Source organism: Ruditapes philippinarum, unplaced genomic scaffold (genome assembly GCF_026571515.1).
Source record: "Ruditapes philippinarum isolate M1 unplaced genomic scaffold, ASM2657151v2 ctg13428_1_1_1_1, whole genome shotgun sequence".
NCBI lineage: Eukaryota > Metazoa > Mollusca > Bivalvia > Venerida > Veneridae > Ruditapes > Ruditapes philippinarum.
Genome location: NW_026865948.1, coordinates 1 through 21886, shown reverse-complemented (window position 1 = coordinate 21886; position 21886 = coordinate 1). Strand labels below are relative to the sequence as shown.

The 21886-nt window shown below is 34.7% G+C and overlaps 1 long non-coding RNA gene across 1 annotated transcript; it reads left to right on the top strand.

The window, feature by feature from the left end:
* Positions 1-2767: 2767 nt before the first annotated feature.
* LOC132730815 (uncharacterized) lies at positions 2768-18775 on the top strand. Its single transcript, XR_009625800.1, has 2 exons — positions 2768-2841; positions 17907-18775. It is a non-coding gene; the product is annotated as an uncharacterized LOC132730815 (long non-coding RNA).
* Positions 18776-21886: the final 3111 nt, after the last annotated feature.

Here is a 21886-nt window from a genome sequence, read left to right as displayed (position 1 = left end):
AAAATTGTCACTTAAAGGAGCTCCACTGAGATCAAAAATTGTCACTTAAAGGAGCTCCACTGAGATCAAAAAATTGTCACTTAAAGGAGCTCCACTGAGATCAAAAATTGTCAGCTTATTGGAGCTCCACTGAGATCAAAAATTGTCACTTAAAGGAGCTCCACTGAGATCAAAAAATTGTCACTTAAAGGAACTCCACTGAGATCAAAAATTGTCACTTAAAGGAAACTCCACTGCGATCAAAAATTGTCACTTAAAGGAGCTCCACTGCCAATCAAAAATTGTCACTTAAAGGAGCTCCACTGAGATCAAAAACCAGTAGTGATACATTACGTAGATCTCGGTCAGTCTAATTACCAAAAAGCTATCCCGAGACTATGCCAAGACACCCCAAGGCTACCAAAACACACTTTTACTGACATCTGACATGTATTCCATGTTAAAGTGGTTTAATTTTACAATATTTAAGGGAGGTAACTATGCAATTTTACATATACATGTACACATTGAATTATCTCCCTTGTGAGAAAATGACTATCACATGTACATGCCAACAAGTAATCAAGCTTATTTCACCGATGGAATGATAAATAAAAAAACCTGCATTTCTATTCTGACATTGTTGTAATTATACCCCCGCACAACAAAGTTGTAAGGGGGGTATACTGGAATCAGCTTGTCCGTCCGTCCGGCTGTCCGTCCGGCCGTCCGGCCGTCCGTCCGTCGGTTTTTTCTTGTCCGCCCAATAACTTAAGATTCCTTTGACCCTTAGTCTTCATATTTGGCATGGAGGTTAGTCATGATTAGTAGATGACCCCTATTGATTTTGAGGTCACTAGGTCAAAGGTCAAGGTCACAGGGGCCTTGACTTCAAAAAGCTTATCCGCCCAATAACTTAAGATTCCTTTGACCCTTAGTCTTCATATTTGGCATGGAGGTTAGTCATGATTAGTAGATGACCCCTATTGATTTTGAGGTCACTAGGTCAAAGGTCAAGGTCACAGGGGCCTTGACTTCAAAAAGCTTGTCCGCCCAATAACTTAAGATTCCTTTGACCCTTAGTCTTCATATTTGGCATGGAGGTTAGTCATGATTAGTAGATGACCCCTATTGATTTTGAGGTCAAAGGTCAAGGTCACAGGGGCCTTGACTTCAAAAAGCTTGTCCGCCCAATAACTTAAGATTCCTTTGACCCTTAGTCTTCATATTTGGCATGGAGGTTAGTCATGATTAGTAGATGACCCCTATTGATTTTGAGGTCACTAGGTCAAAGGTCAAGGTCACAGGGGCCTTGACTTCAAAAGCTTGTCCGCCCAATAACTTAAGATTCCTTTGACCCTTAGTCTTCATATTTGGCATGGAGGTTAGTCATGATTAGTAGATGACCCTATTGATTTTGAGGTCACTAGGTCAAAGGTCAAGGTCACAGGGGCCTTGACTTCAAAAAGCTTGTCCGCCCAATAACTTAAGATTCCTTTGACCCTTAGTCTCATATTTGGCATGGAGGTTAGTCATGATTAGTAGATGACCCCTATTGATTTTGAGGTCACTAGGTCAAAGGTCAAGGTCACAGTTGCCTTGACTTCAAAAAGCTTGTCCGCCCAATAACTTAAGATTCCTTTGACCTACAATCGTCATATTTGGCATGGAGGTTAGTCATGATTAGTAGATGACCCCTATTGATTTTGAGGTCACCAGGTCAAAGGTCAAGGTCACAGGGACTTTGACTTCAAAAACTTTGTCTGCCCAATAACTTTAGATTCCTTTGACCCACAGTCTTTATATTTGACATGGATGTTGATCATGATTAGTAGATGACCCTTTTTGATTTTGAGGTCACTGGATCAAAGGTCAAGGTCATAGGGACTTTGACTTCAAAAAGTTTGTCCACCCATTAACTTAAGATTCCTTTGACCCACAGTCTTCATATTTGGTATGGATGTTGATCATGACTATAAGGTGACCCCTATTGATTTTGAGGTCACTGGGTCAAAGGTCAAGGTCACAGGGACCTTGACAAAAAAAGCTTTTCTTCTCAGTTGCTAAAGAATGTCCTGTCCGCAATGTATTGATTTTGACATTTTTACATTTGAAGCATGTAGAATACATAACTTAGCAATGCACTGGCTTAGTAACCTCAGATTTGGCAGGGAGGTTGTCCTTGAGCTCTAAATGGCCACCGTTGATTCTGACAAAGTGGTATGCGGGGGTATTCACGCCATAATAGTGGCAGTTCTAGTTGTTTTACTGATTTATATGTTAGAATATAATAAATATATTCCTTTTGTGCAAAATAGTTTAAAACAATTAAATAATGTGACAATGTCTTTTTTGTGTGTGACATATTTGTACAAACATTCATTACAAAATATATGTAAATATAAAATAAAAGATACTTTGTTCTGATCTGTTAAAAACTGAATGTCATAATGTATAATGCCATTCTAGCTATATTTTATGTTGCCGCATACAAACAAACATATTAAATTTCAACATCAAGTACATGTAGATATATAGCCTTGAGTAGAAGTGCAGTGCAGAAGAACCATAACCCTCCCTGCCCAAATTTTGAAGTTATTGCCCTTTGTTCATTTTTACCTTTTGAACATTGTCCGAGACATAACTTGAGAACTATAAAAGGTATAAAACATAAAACTATGTAGGGAGATAGATCTCACCGAGAAGAAGTGCAGAAATCTCAGGGAGAAAGAACTCTTGCACTTAAAGCTACAATCCAACACTTACCAGAAATTATGATTGTTGTTTCAGGGAAACCAATCCAGTAGCAGAAACAGATCTGATACAGATGACAGAAACTACATATATACATGGCAGTCATAGGTAACTTCATAATTTCCCAACGTCTTTCTTCCTTAAAGAATTTTATATCTTTTTGATCTTTATAATCATGCCTTTTTAGCTCACCTGTCACAAAGTGACAGGGTAAGCTTTTGTGATCGCTTTTCGTCCGGCGTCCGTCCGTCCGTAAACTTTTGCTTTAAATGACATCACCTCACAAACCACTAAGCCAATTTCATCCAAACTTCACAGGAATGTTCCTTTGGTGGTCACCTTTAAAAATTGTTCAAAGAATTTAACTTCCATGCAGAACTCTGGTTGCCATGACAACCAAAAGAAAAAACTTTAAACATCTTCTTCTAAAAACCCCAAAGAGCTAGAGCTTAGATATTTGGCATGAAACATGTTCTAATGAATGTCTACCAAGTTTGTTCAAATAAAAGCCCTGGGGACAAAATTGGCCCCGCCCCAGGGGGTCATTGATTTTCCCTATATGCATATAGTAAAACTTAAAAACTCTTCTTTTAAAGAACCCAAAGTGCTAGAGCTTAGATATTTGGTATGAAACATGTTCTAATGGATGTCTACCAAGTTTGTTCACATAAAAGCCCTGGGGTCAAAATTGGCTCCGCCCCAGGGGGTCTTTGATTTTACCTATAGGCATATAGTAAAAACTTAAAAAAATTCTTTTAAAGAACCCAAAGAGCTAGAGCTAAGATATTTACCATGAAACATCTTCTTATGGGTGTCTACCAAATTTGTTCAAATAAAAGCCCTGGGTTCAAAATTGGCCCCGCCCCAGGGGGGTCATTGATTTTCCCTATATGCATATAGTAAAAACTTAAAAAATATTCTTTTAAAGAACCCAAAGTGCTAGAGCTAAGATATTTAGCATGAAACATGTTCTAATGGATGTCTACCAAGTTTGTTCAAATAAGAGCCCTGGGGTCAAAATTGGCCCCGCCCCGGGGGTCATTGATTTTCCTTATACAGTACAGCTCAAGCAATTTTTCCTCTTTCCACTCAGTCACCGCGGACACTTTAAACGGAGAACAGAAAATCGCGGGGGACATACTATAGTATGCCACGGCGACAAAAAACCTGCAATCCGCGGTGGAAAATCACAGAGATTTGCAGTGATTAATTTGCATATATACATGTACATGTAAATGTTCATGTAAATGTACAACGTAGTGTTCTTTTAAAAAATCCAAAAGACTTACAATGTGACTGATGATTTTAATCATTCAATAAAATTATTTAATTAGCTCGGCGATATTAATGTACATTTACCGGGGAAAATCACATCACAAAACAGTTCAATGAAAAAAGTTTCAAGAAAAGGGAATAACAAAATATTAACACTTTCAAGAAAATTAAATGCTTTGAGTTTTCTGTGTAAAAAGTTGAAACGATAGCTAGAACACTTAAACACCACTTATTATATAATATACATGTACATTTGATAGCGGCCAATCTTAAGAAGGTGTTAAATCCAATCAAGGAACTAATTTATTTATTCTTTGCTTAAGACCACTTAATTAAGCAATTTACACCTACAAAAATTAAGCAATTAGCACATACACCTAATAGTGCAGCCGTGGACTAGTTTATGTACGTAATTATATATACCGGTATAGTTTAACAAATCTTTCCTTAACATATGTTTTTACGTAAACTTTGCAAGATGTCATTACGAAATCTGATCAAAAGCCACAATTTTTTTGCCGTTAAATACTACTGTGATGTGAAAATGCAATTGTTTAGTTCAAAAGTAAATTTGTGCGTATTATATGCTATGACCCACTTAAACTTTAGTTCTCGTCAATATTTGGAGGGAAGGTTATTAACACATGTAAATTTAACAGAAAAAATCGTTTTAATGGATCAAAGAAATAATTAAAAATTCTTAAATGATTGTAGCACTGTAAAATCAGAAAGGTTAAAATGGCTTAAAGCAGTTGAAATTAATTATGTTAAAAGTTACTACATATTAGGGTTTTAATTTCACACGCAAATCATTAAATTTTGTAATTATTTGCATACAACAGGTGTTACCTCCTTTTAAATATATAACATAAAGATTTTCTTCTACATTTGTATAAAAAATGTGTTTGAGTTCATTATATTTTACAGATGTACAGTAATAGTAATAAATGTCCCTGTGTAATAAATAAACTAATGGTCACCCAAGAGAGCGAAATACCCCTGCAATATTTCACAGTGATCCGCGGTGACAATATCCCGCAGCCCAAACTTCCCCCGATCGAGTAGACGAGCGGAAAGTCACAACTATCGCAGGGACATCGCAGTGACAGTCCACCCGTAAACAAATCACGGAGATTGGCGGACTTTGGAAAAATTGCTTGAGCTGTACTGTATGTGTATAGAAAAAACTTAAAAATCTTCTTTGAAAAAAAACAAATAGCTAGAGTTTAGATACTAAGCATGAAACATCTTCTAGTGATTGTCTACCAAGTTTGTTCAAATAAAAGCCCTTGGGTCAAAATTGGCCCCGCCCCGGGGGTCATTCCTTTTCCTTATATGTGTTATACAAAAACTTTAAAAAATCTTCTTTGAAAAAACTCAAATAGCTAGAGTTTAGATATTTGGCATGAAACATGTTCTAGTGAGTGTCTACAAAGTTTGTTCAAATAAAAGCCCTGGGGTCAAAATTGGCCCTGCCCCGGCTGACATTGATTTTCCTTATATGTGTATAGCAAAAAATTAGAAGTCTTCTTTGAAAAAACCCGAATAGCTAGAGTTTAGATATTAAGCATGAAACATTTTCTAGTAAGTGTCTACAAAGATTGTTCAAATAAAAGCCCTTGGGTCAAAAATGGCCCTGCCTCAGGTGTGTCATTGTTTTTAACTATATGTGTAAAGAAAAAAACTTGACCAGCTAGACCTTGGATGTTAAGCATGAAATATCTTCTAATGGGTGTCTACCAAGTTAGTTCAAATAAAAGCCCTGGGGTTGAAACTGGCCCCGCTCCAGGGGCCTATATACAGGTGAGCGACTTCAGGGCCATCATGGCCCTCTTGTTGTGTTTTTACTATAGCTCAATTTTTTAGGAAAGACTAATGGTATTAGAAAAATAATATTAATCAACATTTAGTATCAAATTTTTCGCTCTCCTAATTGTTTGGTTAGTAATAAGGGGTGAAAGCGAAAAGGTTCTAAGTGCATTTTCCAAAATTTTACAGGAGAAGCAAAAAACTGTCTCAAATGTTTGTAAAATAGCAAAATTCCACAACACTTTGATTTTACACATAAAAAAGGTAAAGAAACATGTCAATGAAAAATTCTAGGAAAGACTTTGCAAACAAGATATTTAATCAAATGTAACTTAGAACTGTTTCACACTTAAAATTTCTTATATTTTGATTTTTATGTTCAAAGCGAAAAGGTTCCAAGTGACATTTTGACAGAACAAAAGCATGTTTTTTTTCTTATTAGCTCACCTGAGCAATGCTCAGGGTGAGCTATTGCAGGCTGTCAACCAATTCCTGTATTCCTATAAAACTCCTATATTTTGGGTCGGAATCCTATATTTTAAAAAACCTCCTATTTTTCCTATATTCTCCTATATTTTGATTATATTTCCTATATTTTTTAAAAAATATCTTGCCGAGGAATTCAAAGAGATTTAAATTTTGGTTCTGCTTTTGGCATTTTGTATTTTACAGGTAAGAGAATGTGTATGCCTGCATCAACATCACATTACTATGCTCAAGGCTGCTGTGCTCCTCATAGCCATCTGCATGGTCACCATGAAAAGCAGTGCATCAGTATGTCAACTTTATTTCAGGTGACCATTCAGATGATGGTCATGCATTGCTGTAACTTTCTGCCGGGATGCTGATGCTGTGGTTCACTAATGCAGGCTGTCCGCTGCATCCCTAAAAAAAATCCTAATTTTTTCAGTTTTGCTAAAATTCCTAAAAAAGTGAAAAATTCAAAGGGAATTCCTATTTTTTCACTGATATTCCTAATTTTTTTATCTTTTGTTATAAACATACTAATAACTTGTAACCCTGTCAAAATAATCACGGACATAACTAAGTCAACCATGTTTTGAACATGGTCAAAAATGATTTGGCCATGATATACCAACTCAAAATTGATGACATTGAAATGGTTTCGTTTTAACTAAAAGTTACTTTGACTATGTCAGTAACATTGCCATTTCATAATCAAAGCAGTTGTTGATAATCATATTGACAGCAAAAATACTACCATATCATGGTCCTGAAACTCAAATCATAACCATAAGAGTCCACTTATTCTGGAATATTTTGACACTGTTTTGCCAACTCCAGATATCTTGAATTTTATGTTTGTTCATTTTATCCAAATTTCTGAAGTGGTCCATTTTAATATATCATATCATATTTAAAAATGATCATTATGAAGCTGTTGTAACACAAACTTAATTAAAAACATGAATAAATAGTTGTCAAAAATTAATGTACAATTTGTTATCCCCCGCCGATGGAATCGGGAGGGGGATATAGTTTTGGCGTTGTCCTTCCGTCCGTCCATCCGTCCGTCCGAATTTCGTTTCCGGAGTAGTTCTCTGCAACTAATGGCTGGAATTCAACGAAACTTTATGGGAATGTTGATCAGCATGTGAAGTTGTGCACCTGGGTATTTTCGTCTGGATATTTTTAGTATTTTTAGAGTTATTGCCCTTGACTTAGTAAAACGTCCGAATTTCGTTTCCGGAGTAGTTCTCTGCAACTAATTGCTGGAATTCAACGAAACTTTATGGGAATGTTGATCAGCATGTGAAGTTGTGCACCTGGGTATTTTCGTCTGGATATTTTTAGTATTTTTAGAGTTATTGCCCTTGACTTAGTAAAACGTCCGAATTTCGTTTCCGGAGTAGTTCTCTGCAACTAATGGCTGGAATTCAACGAGACTTTATGGGAATGTTGATCTGCATGTGAAGTTGTGCACCTGGGTATTTTCGTCTGGATATTTTTAGTATTTTTAGAGTTATTGCCCTAGACTTAGTAAAACGTCCGAATTTCGTTTCCGGAGTAGTTCTCTGCAACTAATGGCTGGAATTCAACGAAACTTTATGGGAATGTTGATCAGCATGTGAAGTTGTGCACCTGGGTATTTTCGTCTGGATATTTTTAGTATTTTTAGAGTTATTGCCCTTGACTTAGTAAAACGTCCGAATTTCGTTTCCGGAGTAGTTCTCTGCAACTAATGGCTGGAATTCAAAGAGACTTTATTGGAATGTTGATCAGCATGTGAAGTTGTGCACCTGGGTATTTTCGTCTGGATATTTTTAGAGTTATTGCCCTTGACTTAGTAAAATTTTGTAATTTTCAACTTGTGTCGCATGTAACTCAAAAAGTATTTGACCTAGAGTCATGAAACTTTACAGGAATGTTGATCAGTATGTGTAGTTGTGCACCTGGGTATTTTCGTCCGGATATTTTTACTATTTTTAGAGTTATTGCCCTTGACTTAGTAAAATTTTTCAATTTTCAACTTGTGTCGCATGTAACTCAAAATGTATTTGACCTAAAGTCATGATACTTTACAGGAATCTTGATCAGCATGTGTAGTTGTGCACCTGGGTATTTTCGTCTGGATTTATTTTGTATTTTTAGAGTTATTACCCTTGACTTAGAAAATGTTTGCAATTTTCAACATGTGTCGCATGTAACTCAAAAAGGATTTGACATAGAGTCATTAAACCTTATTGGAAAGTTGCTCAGCATATTTAGTTTGTTCCTGGGGTTTCGCTTGTGGATTTATCCAGTATTTGTAAAGTTATTTCCCTTGACTTAGTAAAAACTGTTTCATTATGTTGTTATTTGATCCTTGAGTGCTTGAGTTAGAATCGACCAACTTTACAGGAATAATGATCAACATCACTAAATTACAGGAATAATGATTCACCTCACTGTGAAGCTATGAACCTGGGACTTTGCATGTGGATTTTTTTCAGTTTTGTTAGAGTTATTGCCCTTGAATTACAGTAGTATAAATTTGCAATTTTCAACTTGGGGGTTTGCTTGGGGATATATTCAGTATTTGTAAAGTTCTTGCCCTTTACTTAGTAAAAAGATTTTTAGTTTTCAAAAAATATTTGACCTAGAGTCATAAGATTGACAGAACAGTGGCGCGGTGGGGGCACCCATGTCCTATGGACACATTTCTAGTTTTTAATAAAGAAGAATTAAAATGATTTGTTACAATAACATTTAAAAATATTTGAAAATTGTGAGATCCCTTCTTGATGCCTTGACAATGGCAATAAAGTCTGGAGATTAAGATGTTTTTACATCTAGGTGAGCTATTGTGATCTCCCACCGTCTGTCGTCGTGCGTCGTCAGCAATTTCTTTAAACAACATCTCCTCAGAAACAAATGACTGCACAGCAACCAAACTTTATAGGAATGATCCTAGGGTGGTCCCCTGCAAAAGTTGATAAATTGGTTCCGGTCTGTTGCATAAGTAGGTCACAGGGCCAGAAAAGGAGTTTCAAAAATGCAAAATTAAAAAATCTTGTCTGAAAGTACAAGGCCTAGAGCTTTGATATTTGGTATATGATATAACCTATAGGTCCTCTACCAAAATTGTTCAAATTTTAGCCCTGGGGTCAAAATTGGCCCCACTCCAGGGGGTCATAGATTTTCCTTATATGTATATAGTGAAAACTTCTTCTTGTTTGAAGGTACAAGGCTTCAAGTTCAAAGAATATTACAGTTTATGCCATGATTAATATATAAATAAAGCCTTATGTCTTCAGTTGTTGTGTTAATAATAACCAGTACTCGGCGGGGGATATAAATTCAACGAATTTGCTTGTTTACTCACAACTCTTTTATTTAAATCTGCATAATTTCAAAACAACATTGTAAAGTACTGAATGGGTTAACGTAGACTTTGAAAAATTATTCTTTCCCACATACTTATTTATCCTTTTCGATGTCTTTGTAGGAGAGTTTGCTTATTTTGCCACAAAGTTATCCATTTCATTCAATTCTTGTTCTTTCATTCATCTGGTACAATTTAGGAAAAGGCAGACTCATCGGACATGTAATTAATCACACTCAAAAATAATTTGGCAGTTCAGTAATATAAAGCTCATTTCCAATATCCATGTACAAACATTTTGCAATTATATGATCTAGATAAACTGCAATTGAATGTGTGATGAACTTTTTTGATGTGCAATTCTTTGTGTTGATTATAGATGCTTCCCATTTATTCAAATGACTGTACTAAGGCAAATGCCTTTTTACTTCCTACTTGTACAAAAAATTTCATTTGTCCATATTCAAAAGCTGCATTGTGCAAGAATTTCACTGTATAAGAATTCCTTTTAGACACTTGTGGTTATAACATTCCCAAGACATAGGTAGAACAGTCATGTTCTTTTTGACATGTTCAGCCAGTTTAAAAAATATGGTTTGAACATGATTTGACTGTGACCATTTCTGCAGGGGAGGCAGTTGACCAGTGAGTCAACACTGGTAGCACATTTGCTCTAACTAAACTAGAGCATTATTTGTGAGTTACTTTTGTGTCAAATATGCAAAGATTAGCCCTCATCATGGTCCTTTGGGACCTTAGTTTATTTAGTTATAAAATTGCAAATTTTAGCCCTAAAATTTCTATTATGTACCCTAACATTCCTAATTTTAGCCCTAAAATTTCTGAAATATTACCCTAAAATTCGCCCTAATTTTATGTCGGAAGGTGCTGGACAGCCTGCTAATGGTGTCCTTCACTTATACGGTAGACGTTTTATTGTAGAAACAGCATGTGTAAACATGTGTAAAAGTAAGAATAATTTACATTTATATAAGCATTGGTAAGTTAAATAATTTAAGTTGAAAACTCCTATTTTTTGCCTCAAAATGGTCCAAAAACTCCTATATTTCCTGCTAAAATATTCCTATATTCCTCCTTTATTTTGGATAAGACCTGGTTGACAGCCTGTAAATAGCGAACATTCAGTCGTTATAATGTCGATTTTGAATACTAGTAGTCGGTTTATTTAAACACCTATCAGGACAATAAATTAAGATTCAAGTTAGTCCATAACTCGGCTGAGTATACAATGTAAACGCTTAATCTCACCATAATTAATCTAGAATTCTTTTTTCTTATGTAAGTTCAAAAAACGATCGTGATATACCAGTGACAATGCTTATTTCTATGATAATGATGATGATACAACGACAACAGCGAGGATGGGTGAAGTTTCAAAGAAATATTAAGATGTTTTTCGTTTGAGTGAAATATAGAATATGTTCACGAAACATGATAATTTTCCATATATTTTCACGAGCTGGAAATCTTAATTTTACTCTTTAAAAAGAACTTCCGATTTCAAAGCTTTATAAGTTCGTTATAAATATTCCTTACAAGTCCTGACGGCTCGGGTTATATTTACAAACAACCGTTTATATAAGGTCACACAACCTGTCTAATATCAAAAAAATATTTTTTTCAGTGAATTTTTACTAAGATCACTTCAGTGTTGTTATATTTTTCTGGTCCTTCAAGATCATTGATGCCAGCACTATTAAGTGTTAAGAATTGAGTACCGCTCAAGCCGGTGCTAGGGGGCGTGAGGGATGTTGCACGTATTCATTATCCGTCATGTACAGACTCAATCAAACCAAGCCAGCAGTTCTCTTGTAATTTTGATGTGATTAATGCTTCCGAGGGAATTTTGTTTCCACATTTTTATATAATCTTCTGTTTATTTATGGACAAATTTTCATTCTGTCTTTAACAAAGGATTAAGAAAGGATTACGTATTACAAATTTAAATATAGCAAGTAAAAATATAACAGCTGGTGTTGGCAAAAGCAAAATATTTCAATCTGTTACGTTAAACAAACAAAATTTCCATATATTTCATGCCTATCTGTTGTTCTGATTTTTGAAGCGTAACGTAATGCATTTTTAGTCCCCTACCGGTTTACCGGAGGGGACTTTAGGTTTACCCTCCGTCCGTCCGTCCGTCCGTCCGTCTGTCAGTCCGTCAGTCAGTCCGTCCACAAAACTGGATCCCGCAATAACTTGAAAAGTAGTGAAAATATTTTTATGAAACTTGACATATGGGTAGATGGCAGTCTTGAGATTATGCATGTTTTTTTCTTTTCTTCCTATGTTGAAAATTCTGGTTGCTATGGCAACAAATAGGCTGAAAATATGGCAAATTTTACACATAAACTGGATCCAGTGATAACACAAAAAGTACTGGAAATATTTTTATGAAACTTGACATATGGGTAGATGGCAGTCTTGAGATTATGCATGTTTTTTATTCTTTTCTTCCTATATTGAAAATTCTGGTTGCTATGGCAACAAATAGGCTGAAAATATGGCAAATTTTACACATAAACTGGATCCAGTGATAAAGCAAAAAGTACTGGAAATATTTTTATGAAACTTGACATATGGGTAGATGGCAGTCTTGAGATTATGCACGTCTTTTTCTTTTCTTTCTATGTTGAAAATTCTGGTTGCTATGGCAACACATAGACTGAAAATATGGCAAATTTTACACATAAACTAAATCCAGTGATAACTCAAAAAGTACTGGAAATATTTTTATGAAACTTGACATATGGGTAGATGGCAGTCTTGAGGTTATGCATGTCTTATCTGTTCTTCCTATTTTGAAAAAATATCAGTTGCCTTGGCAACAAATAGGCTTAAAACATGGCAAATATAACAATATTTGTGATTAGTCAAAAAGAGCTGAAAATTTTTTATGAAATTGCATCTTTAATACAAGAGTTATCTCCTGTTTAAGAATTTTGCTTTTAAAATGTTATATTTTGGTAACAGGGATGTTTCAAATATTAACTTTAGAGTGTCCTTCAGTCCGTCTGTCTGTCTGTTCATAAAAACTGTTTCCTGTGATCACTTTTAAAGAACTTTTCCAACAAATTTCCTTAAAATAGAGAAAAATTGAAACATTAGTGAATGGCCCTTCAGAATGTTGATGGGGTTCTAACCGGTAGGGGACTTATGGATTGCTTGCAATACTATGATAATTGCTTGTTCTTCATGTCATTAAATCATTACATCACAGGTAACTTTTCGAAATATAATTCTGTAAAAAGTACCGAATTTTGTTACATTTTTTACATTATGTACATGCAAATATTTATTTATATTGTCTTGTGCAAAATAACACATTTCAGAGTTTATTCATTTCGATGCTTCTGTTATTATATGATTTTTTTTTCATCTGCATTTAAATATACATCTTAATGTAAACTAAAAGAGCTCTTACATATGTTTGATATGTGAGAAAAAGAAATAAAATTTAATATTTATGTAGGTTCATCATTTTTATGCCCCCACAATGTGGGAGCATATAGCGTTGCACTTGTCCGTCCGTCCGTACGTCCCGATATCTTGTGAACACAACTCCTCTTAAACCGCATGGCAGATTTTGCTTAAACTTACAACGATGAACAACCTTAATGTGTAGATGGTAGTAAATGAAGGAATTTTCGCTGCCACCAAATTTAACAGAATTATGGCCCTTTGTTGATTTTTTCACTAGATACTTATGATGTAGAAATTTTGTGAACGCAACTCCTCTAAAACCGCATTGGCAGATTTTGCTTAAAATTACAGGGATGAAAACAACCTTAATGTGTAGATGGTAGCCTATGTTTAAAGGAAGGAATTTTTGCTGCGACCAAATTTAACAGAATTATGGCCCTTTGTTGATTTTTTCACTATAAACTATGTAGAAATTTTGTGAACGCAACTACTTCAAACTTCATATAAATGTTTCTTAATCACTTAAGATTCCTTATGCCCCTTTTGAACTTAGACTTTTTTTGAGAAAATTGGTAATTTTTTACTCCAACTTCTTCAATCATGATAGGATTTTAAAAATGTTATATTTGATAACAGGGATGTTTAAAAAATAACTTTAGAGTGACCCACACCCTTAGTCTTCATATTTAGCATGGAGGTTAGTCATGATTAAGATTCCTTTGACCCACAGTCTTCATATTTAGCATGGAGGTTAGTCATGAGAAGATGACCCCTATTGATTTTGAGGTCACCAGGTCAAAGGTCAAGGTCACAGGGGCCTTGCCTTCAAAAAGCTTGTCCGCCCAATAACTTAAGAATCCATTGACCCACAGTCTTCATATTTGGCATGGAGGCAAGTCATGATTAGTAAATGACCCCTATTAACTTTGAGGTCACTAGGTCAAAGGTCAAGGTCACAGGGGCCTTGACTTCAAAAAGCTTGTCCGCCCAATAACTTAAGATTCCTTTGACCCACCGTCTTCATATTTGGCATGGAGGCTAGTCATGGTAAGTAGATGACCTCTATTGACTTTGAGGTCACCAGGTCAAAGGTCAAGGTCACAGGGGCCTTGACTTCAAAAAGCTTGTCCGCCCAATAACTTAAGATTCCTTTGACCCACAATCTTCATATTTGGCATGGAGGTTAGTCATGATTAGTAGATGACCCTTATTTACTTTGCGGTCACCAGGTCAAAGGTCAAGGTCACAGGGGCCTTGACTTCAAAAAGCTTGTCTGCCCTATAACTTGAGAATACATTGACCAACAGTCTTCATATTTGGCATGGAGGTTAGTCATGATTAGTAGATGACCCCTAATGATTTTGAGGTCACCAGGTCAAAGGTCAAGGTCACAGGGACTTTGACTTCAAAAAGTTTGTCTGCCCAATAACTTTAGATTCCTTTGACCCACAGTCTTCATATTTGGCATGGATGTTGATCATGATTAGTAGATGACCTCTTTTGATTTTGATGTCACTGGATCAAAGGTCAAGGTCATAGCGACTTTGACTTCAAAAAGTTTGTCCACCCATTATTTTATGATTCCTTTGACACACAGTCTTCATATTTGGCATGGATGTTGATCATGACTATAAGGTGACCCCTATTGATTTTGAGGTCACTGGGTCAAAGGTCAAGGTCACAGGGACCGACCTTGACAAAAAAAAAGCTTTTCTTCTCAATTGCTAAAGAAAGTCCTGTCCGCAATGTATTGATTTTGACATTTGAAGCATGTAGAATACATAACATGGCAATGCACTGGCTTAGAAACCTCAGATTTGGCAGGGAGGTTGTCCTTGAGCTCTAAATGGCCACTGTTGATTCTGACAAAGTGGTATGCGGGGGTATTCACGCCATGATAGTGGCAGTTCTAGTTAGTTCTTATTACCACTGTTAGAACCAATGAGATTACATAGATATTTTTAAATCATATAATAGTGAACAATATTCTCTGAAAAACTTTTGGACTTGTCTGAAACTTCATTCAAAGTGCAAGACTATCTTTGCAATAAACAGCTTCACAAACAGTCCCAGAATATATTTGAACTGAAAATATATTTTACAAATTGTGCATTACATATAAATTGCACATTTTTTTAAAATTATATGGGTAACACACTTGAGACACCCCCATGTAGCAACAATACATAGAAGAGATGTTATGTCTCAAGGCCAAGTCCCAAAGGCCACCTTCATTAACATAAGTGTGACACATAACTATACTTTCTTTTACATTGTTTATTCATCAAAGTCACCCTTAGCTCCACCTGCATTAACATTTTTCAATATCTCAGAGGCACACATAGCTCCATTTTCATTCACATTACTTAATATGTCAGTGTCACACATAGCACCAGCGATAATTACACAACTCAGTTTCTTGGACTCACACATAGCTCCAAGTTCATTTGCAATGCCAAATATTATCAAAGTCACAATCTCTTGTAATTTTGTCTATAACCTTTCCTACCTTATCTTACCCAGATTTCTGATTATCATCAAAAATCGCTTTTAACCATTCTAAATATCTCACTTTCACCTGTAGTCTCACTTTCAAGAACATCACCTGATATTGTATTGTCATCTAAAGTCGTGGTCTCATTTACTCCTGGCAGAGCCCAGGACCACCCAGGTAAGTTACTGGGATGATCCGGGGTGAAATTTTGGTTGCGGTCACACTTACCTCGGCAGCACTACGGTAATTCCCAACTAACACCCATGATGCCCCTGGACCATCCAGGCAGAGCCCAGGTGACGTTCTGGTTCATGCCGGTGCTTACCTGGTCATTCCTGGATGACGCCGGCAGAGCCCCAGTTGACCAAGGCAGAACCCAGGACTATTTTGGCAGGGCCTTGATTTAAAGAACCCAGTGGCTTGAAAACGTGCAAAAATGATGACGCTGATGCATAATTTTCATTAATATAATTGTAAATGATATTTTCTCCTATTTGATAAGTAATTCATGATGATTTTCTGATTAATTCTTATGCAAGACTGGACAAAAGGGAAATGGGGAAGGGTTTTATTACAAACAAGTGCAATCATTGCAAATTGCTGTAATTCTTTTGAAATGAACCGGGCTGTGCCGGGCTCTACAGGGATCAACAGTAGCTCCATCGTCATCCTCTGGGGCTCTGTCGGCTTTCACAGGGGCTCTGCCAGCATTCACCGGGGCTCTGCTGGCATTCACCGGGGCTCTCCTGTAGCTTTACTGGCTATATCATACCCAAGATCATCTCAAGTTTGTGTCAGCAGAGCTACAGTGCTTCCCTGGCGTAACCCGGTCGTTCCCGGCAGGGCTAAGGATGAAGCCGGTAAAGCTATACCTTCCCGAGTCATCCAGCTGATATTAAGTATTTTATTCCATCCGGAGTCAAATGCCGAATGTTCCAGATCATCCCGGACATTGCAGTCAGAGTTATGTATCCCGGTTGTTACTGGATCATCCCCGGACGTCTACCAGGGCTCTGCCAGGGTGTGAGACCACAATTTAAAGCTAAAATTTTCTTCAATTATGTCCCTGGATTAATTACAACCAGCTAAAGCATCACTTTCAGTAACATTATCAGATTTCTTACCATCATCTATAGCTCTAACTTTAATATCATCACACAATTTCTCACAGGCACTTTTAACCCTTTAAGATGGTGCATGATCATTACTGGCCATTAAGGCTCCCACATTTACAATTTTTTGTAAACGTTTACACGACTGCTAAGAACTGAAACGATACCGTTTAAACGGTGGTACCTCTATGTACTATACACACCGTGTACTTGAGTCGCCAAATGATGTCTTTCTTTCTATTTTTAATACATGTACAAATAAAGAATGTGCAAGGCTCATCACAATTGAGTCAGCACACATTTTTTGCATTGAAACCCCATTTTTTACCAAAAATGTATTATGTCACGAGCAATTTTGCACGGTAATGCTGTGTGGAGGGTTGTAAACACCCATTTTATGTTTGTTTACTTTGGAATAAACCACTAGAATTGATAAAATCCATGATTACATGCAATGATTAAGAAATTTTGTAAGACAATATGGTCATTTCGATTAAACGGTAAACGAAATCGTAAACGTTTATGAATGAAAATCGGAACGAATCCGTTTAAACGTGTAATCGTGGGGGCCTTACTGGCCATGTACACTTAGAACTGTTTCCCTTTTGAAAAATCGATAATTTCATGAGTGAAGTTAACTGCGAAACTGTTCTAAGTACTTAAGTTTTCTTCCAAAATCAAGACATCTGCTCTGAAACTAATGAATTTCTTATGTGATATTATTTAATAATGTACAATAAAAGGTTAAGCTTTCAAAATTGCTTTGATTTTAATTATTTTAACTGCCATTTGCAGTTAGAACCTTTTCGCTTTTTAAAAAAAAGGTTGATTAGAACTTAGAACCTTTTGACAAGTTTTCATTTCACCCTTTTATAAGTAAACTAAATCTTATATATTTTGACATAAGATGTATATGGGTGTTTAAGTTACAAATATATAAAAAAGTGAATTTTGTTAAAAAAAAGTGAGTTAGAACCTTTTCGCTTTCACCCCTCGAAATTTATTATTGCAATTATTGCATAATTATGATACATCAGTTTTAAACGCTGTGAAGTAAATAAATATTTTCAGGTGTTATTTATTAACATTACATTCTTTACTGCCTCAAAGGTGATGTCTTTATTTAATAAAATAAGAATACTCATTACTGCCAAGTTGAAAAATTATTTGTTGAAAAACAATGTAATAAAATGTGTGTTTCTTTAAATTTCAGATAACATACTTCAAACTATGGACATGTTATAGATGCATATATTATTATTAACACATGGATGGAATCACAGTGCCAATCACCAACTTTACATTGTGTTGTGAACATTTTCATTAACCTGATGAATTTCTTAAACTTTTTCATATGATTTTTTCAATAAACCAGTTTTCATTTTCTTAATTGTACATGATGATGTCAGTGTCATTTCATAATTATTTTACAAAGCTGGATCAACAAGATGTAACATTTAGTTGCAATGCATGAGGGAAAACTTTAAAAAAAAAAAAAAAGAATAATAATCAACAAGAACATCGAGTCACATATTGTAGAAATTGCACTTATTTTAAGCTGAATAGAATCGGCAATCCCTATGAGTTTATAAAAGTCACGACCGGTACCACTAAAATACGGAACCAAGCTTTTTTGGCAAAACGGAGTGCAAAATAAAAAAAATGTGGCAAAAACTACGATGAGCAATGCATTCTTATCTTATTAGAATAACATTAGGTATTTTCAATATTTTCTACATTAAAAGCATTGTATTGTTGTAATATCGCTAATATCACTGTTGCTCAAAAATTCATCAGTGCAACATGGATTTATTATTTTCAAAACTAGCAAACAAAGTACATTTTATTGAATTTGCAATAGTATATTCTAAACAAAGTCATATTATGTTGAAATTACAGAAGTCTTATGTTGAAATTAAAGAATCAACTTTAAGCAATTTTTTTATTATAAACATTCATTATATTGTTGTTATATACTTTCATAAACTCTGTTGCGCCGATGGATTATTGTGAAACGGGTATTTTATTTTCAAAACCATGTACTGTTTTTTATCTCTAAAACATAAAATAATTATAAAAGTTGGTATTGTTGACATTTTATACAGTCATATATTGTACAGCTTTGATTTTATAAAGTTGAAAACAGAATATATCAGATTCCAAATGGACAGCAAAATGGACATAATTTCAGCGCAACGGAAAATAAAGATTTGCGTAACTGATACAACTTATGTTTAAACTTAACTTCAGAATTTGAGAATAATAAGTAACAGTCTTTTAAAAATGATTTACTTTCTTTTATTTTAAAAAATGTTGAAAATAGGATATTGTAAAGATATTTAAATTACGGTGAAATAGACAAATTTCAGCGCAACAGTTACTGGGATTATTAGTTTTATAATATTTTATTATATGATCTAAAAATAGCTGCAATCTCATTGGTCCAAACTGTAGTCAACAGAATTTTTTATAAAATCATATTCACTGGAGGTAGTATCATATTAACTGGCTAAATTGGATTTTCCAAGTCTAAAAATAGATTGAGACTCATATTCAATGACCATTCACTGTAGACTGTTAATTACATGTGCTAATTAAAAAATAATTGTTGGGTTTTGTTCTTTATGGCATATTTCTCGATTAAAATATCATTACTTTACTGTTATACTTAAAGACTAAACCACTTTGATGAGTATAAACTTGAATTACTTTTGTATGCGCCTAACACGTGCGTCTTTTTTCCCGCGCTTCAACGAGGCAAAATTTGTACATGTATATAAGGTTGTACTTTTTCGTGATTTTTTTTTTAATTCTGAGCCTATTCATATAATAAAACAATTATTGACTAGTGAGCCATTGAATATGATGTGATATTCACCGGCAGAAAGTCATATTGACCTAGGCTATCGCCTCGGTCAATATGAATTTCTGCCGGTGAATATCACATCATATTCAATGGCGTACTAGTCAATAATTGTATAATATTAGTCAGAAACTAGGTCCGGTTTGCAGAAGTCACTTAATAGTTTATTGGCCTATTGTAACCGTTGGAATTTGATGGTAAATGTTGGAAAGACAAAAAAGGTGGTAGACTAATATGGATAAGTGGTTTTATAATAATCAAGAAATCAAGGTAGTAAAGTCATTTAACTACATGTACTTAGGTGTGATATTCATGAGTGTGTGGGGGGGGGGTCATTCAGGCAAGCTACAAAGACGTTAGCTTGAAAAGGGCTCTGATCATTATATTCATTGTTATAATTGTTACACGACTACAAAGTACCAGTAAACATAAAGTTTAATCTCTTTGACGCCTATGTTTTATCAATTTTAAATTATGGCTGTGAAGTATGGGGGTTTATGAATGCAGAAGTTTTAAAACGAGTACATAAAAATTTTGTAGGTTTATTTTAAATGTTTAACAAATACTTTGGCATTAAATGTAGAATTGGTGAGATTTCCTCTTTATATTTAAGAAATAACATCGGCCTGAGAGGTGTATATCGGCTATTTAACACCGGTTTGGAGTTTTGATGCGTAGGAATTTACCACGAAGGCCGTAGGCCTGAGTGGTTAATTTTGTCGCATCAAAACGACAAAACCGGTGTTAAATAGCCGATATACACCTCTGACAGGCCGATGTTATTTCGATTCTAACATGATAAAATAAGGAAAATCACTAATGTTATTCTTCAAGCGGAAATAACTTCCGGTGCAGATTTTTGTATATAACGCTGTTATTCTCGCACCCTACTGTTGCAATGATGTAGAAATTATCAAACAAAAGAAATAATAAGAAAAATACGTTATTTTATCAAGTTTTCAACAATAAAAACTTACGTCTTATTGTTTTTACATCAGTGCCCCATTTATCATTCTTGTACGTATGAAATAACGTCAGCTTGTTTATGATTGAGTTGTTTACTTAGGATGACGTCATTACGCTACTTACGGATTGGCGCCGTTTTGTCAAAATATTTATTAACTAATATGGATCTAATATGTGGCGTTAGTGTACGTGAGATATTATTTCGGTATTGCATGAAAAGAAAACATTATACGAACTGAAAATATAAATAAAAATGCTTTTTATTGTTGCTTTAAAATGCTTTGTAAACAATACAATCGAGGGTGAAAACATAACAGCGCATATACAAGTAGTCCCTAACCGGTGTTTATTGGCAGTTTAACACCAGTTTTTTTCCTTCTTTGTCTATATTGACAAAATCACGTGAGTGTTAGAATGAAAGGCATATTCGTATGATAATGATAAAATACTTTCTTAAGTTAAATACAGGTAAAAAAGATAATTGTATATTCAGAACAATATTGTGTAGACAGATATATGATGTTGATGTGGTAAATTGTTCAACAAACTGGGCTTCAAAAGTTAAAAACATTCTTCAGTCAGCAGGATTTAATGAAGTCTGGTTATATCCCGATTCTGTTAATATAAAACTATTTGTACCTATTTTTAGGAATAGATTACGGGATATTTATATAAGTTCTTGGAATGATGGTATTCAATCTTCATCATTGTTAGATGTATATAGGGAATATAAGATCACATTTGAACAATCCTTATATATAAAAGATATTGAAAATGTAAAATATAGAAATGTTTTAGCAAAAATTAGACTCTCCTCACACAAACTTAATATCGAGTAAGGAAGACATAATAATGTACCAAGGAATGAACGAAAGTGCACTTTATGTTATATGAATGATATAGAAGATGAATAATTATTTCACTTTATCCTTAAATGTCCAATATATTCTGAGTTATGAAAGCAATACATTCCAAGATACTATTATTGCAACACAAGTATGTTTAAGTTCATTTCATTAATGCAAACTGGTCGCAAGAAAGAACTGAAAAATTTAGCTATATTCTGTGATAAAGCTTTTAAATTGAGGGATAGTTTGTTATAATATACTGACATGTAAGCTTTACTCTCTTTCTCGTTTTTTTTCTGTTGTTTAAAATTTTTTTTAAAAGTATCATTGTAACTGTTAAATGTTGTTTATTCATCATGAAGATTTGTTAAGTTATATGTGAACATGAAATTGTACATATATACATATATATTTTTTATTTATTTATTTATATTTGTAATATCTTAAATTAAATACAGCTCGAATTCGCTTTTCCTTTCATTATCTGTTTACATCAATATTGACAAATAGGGGTGT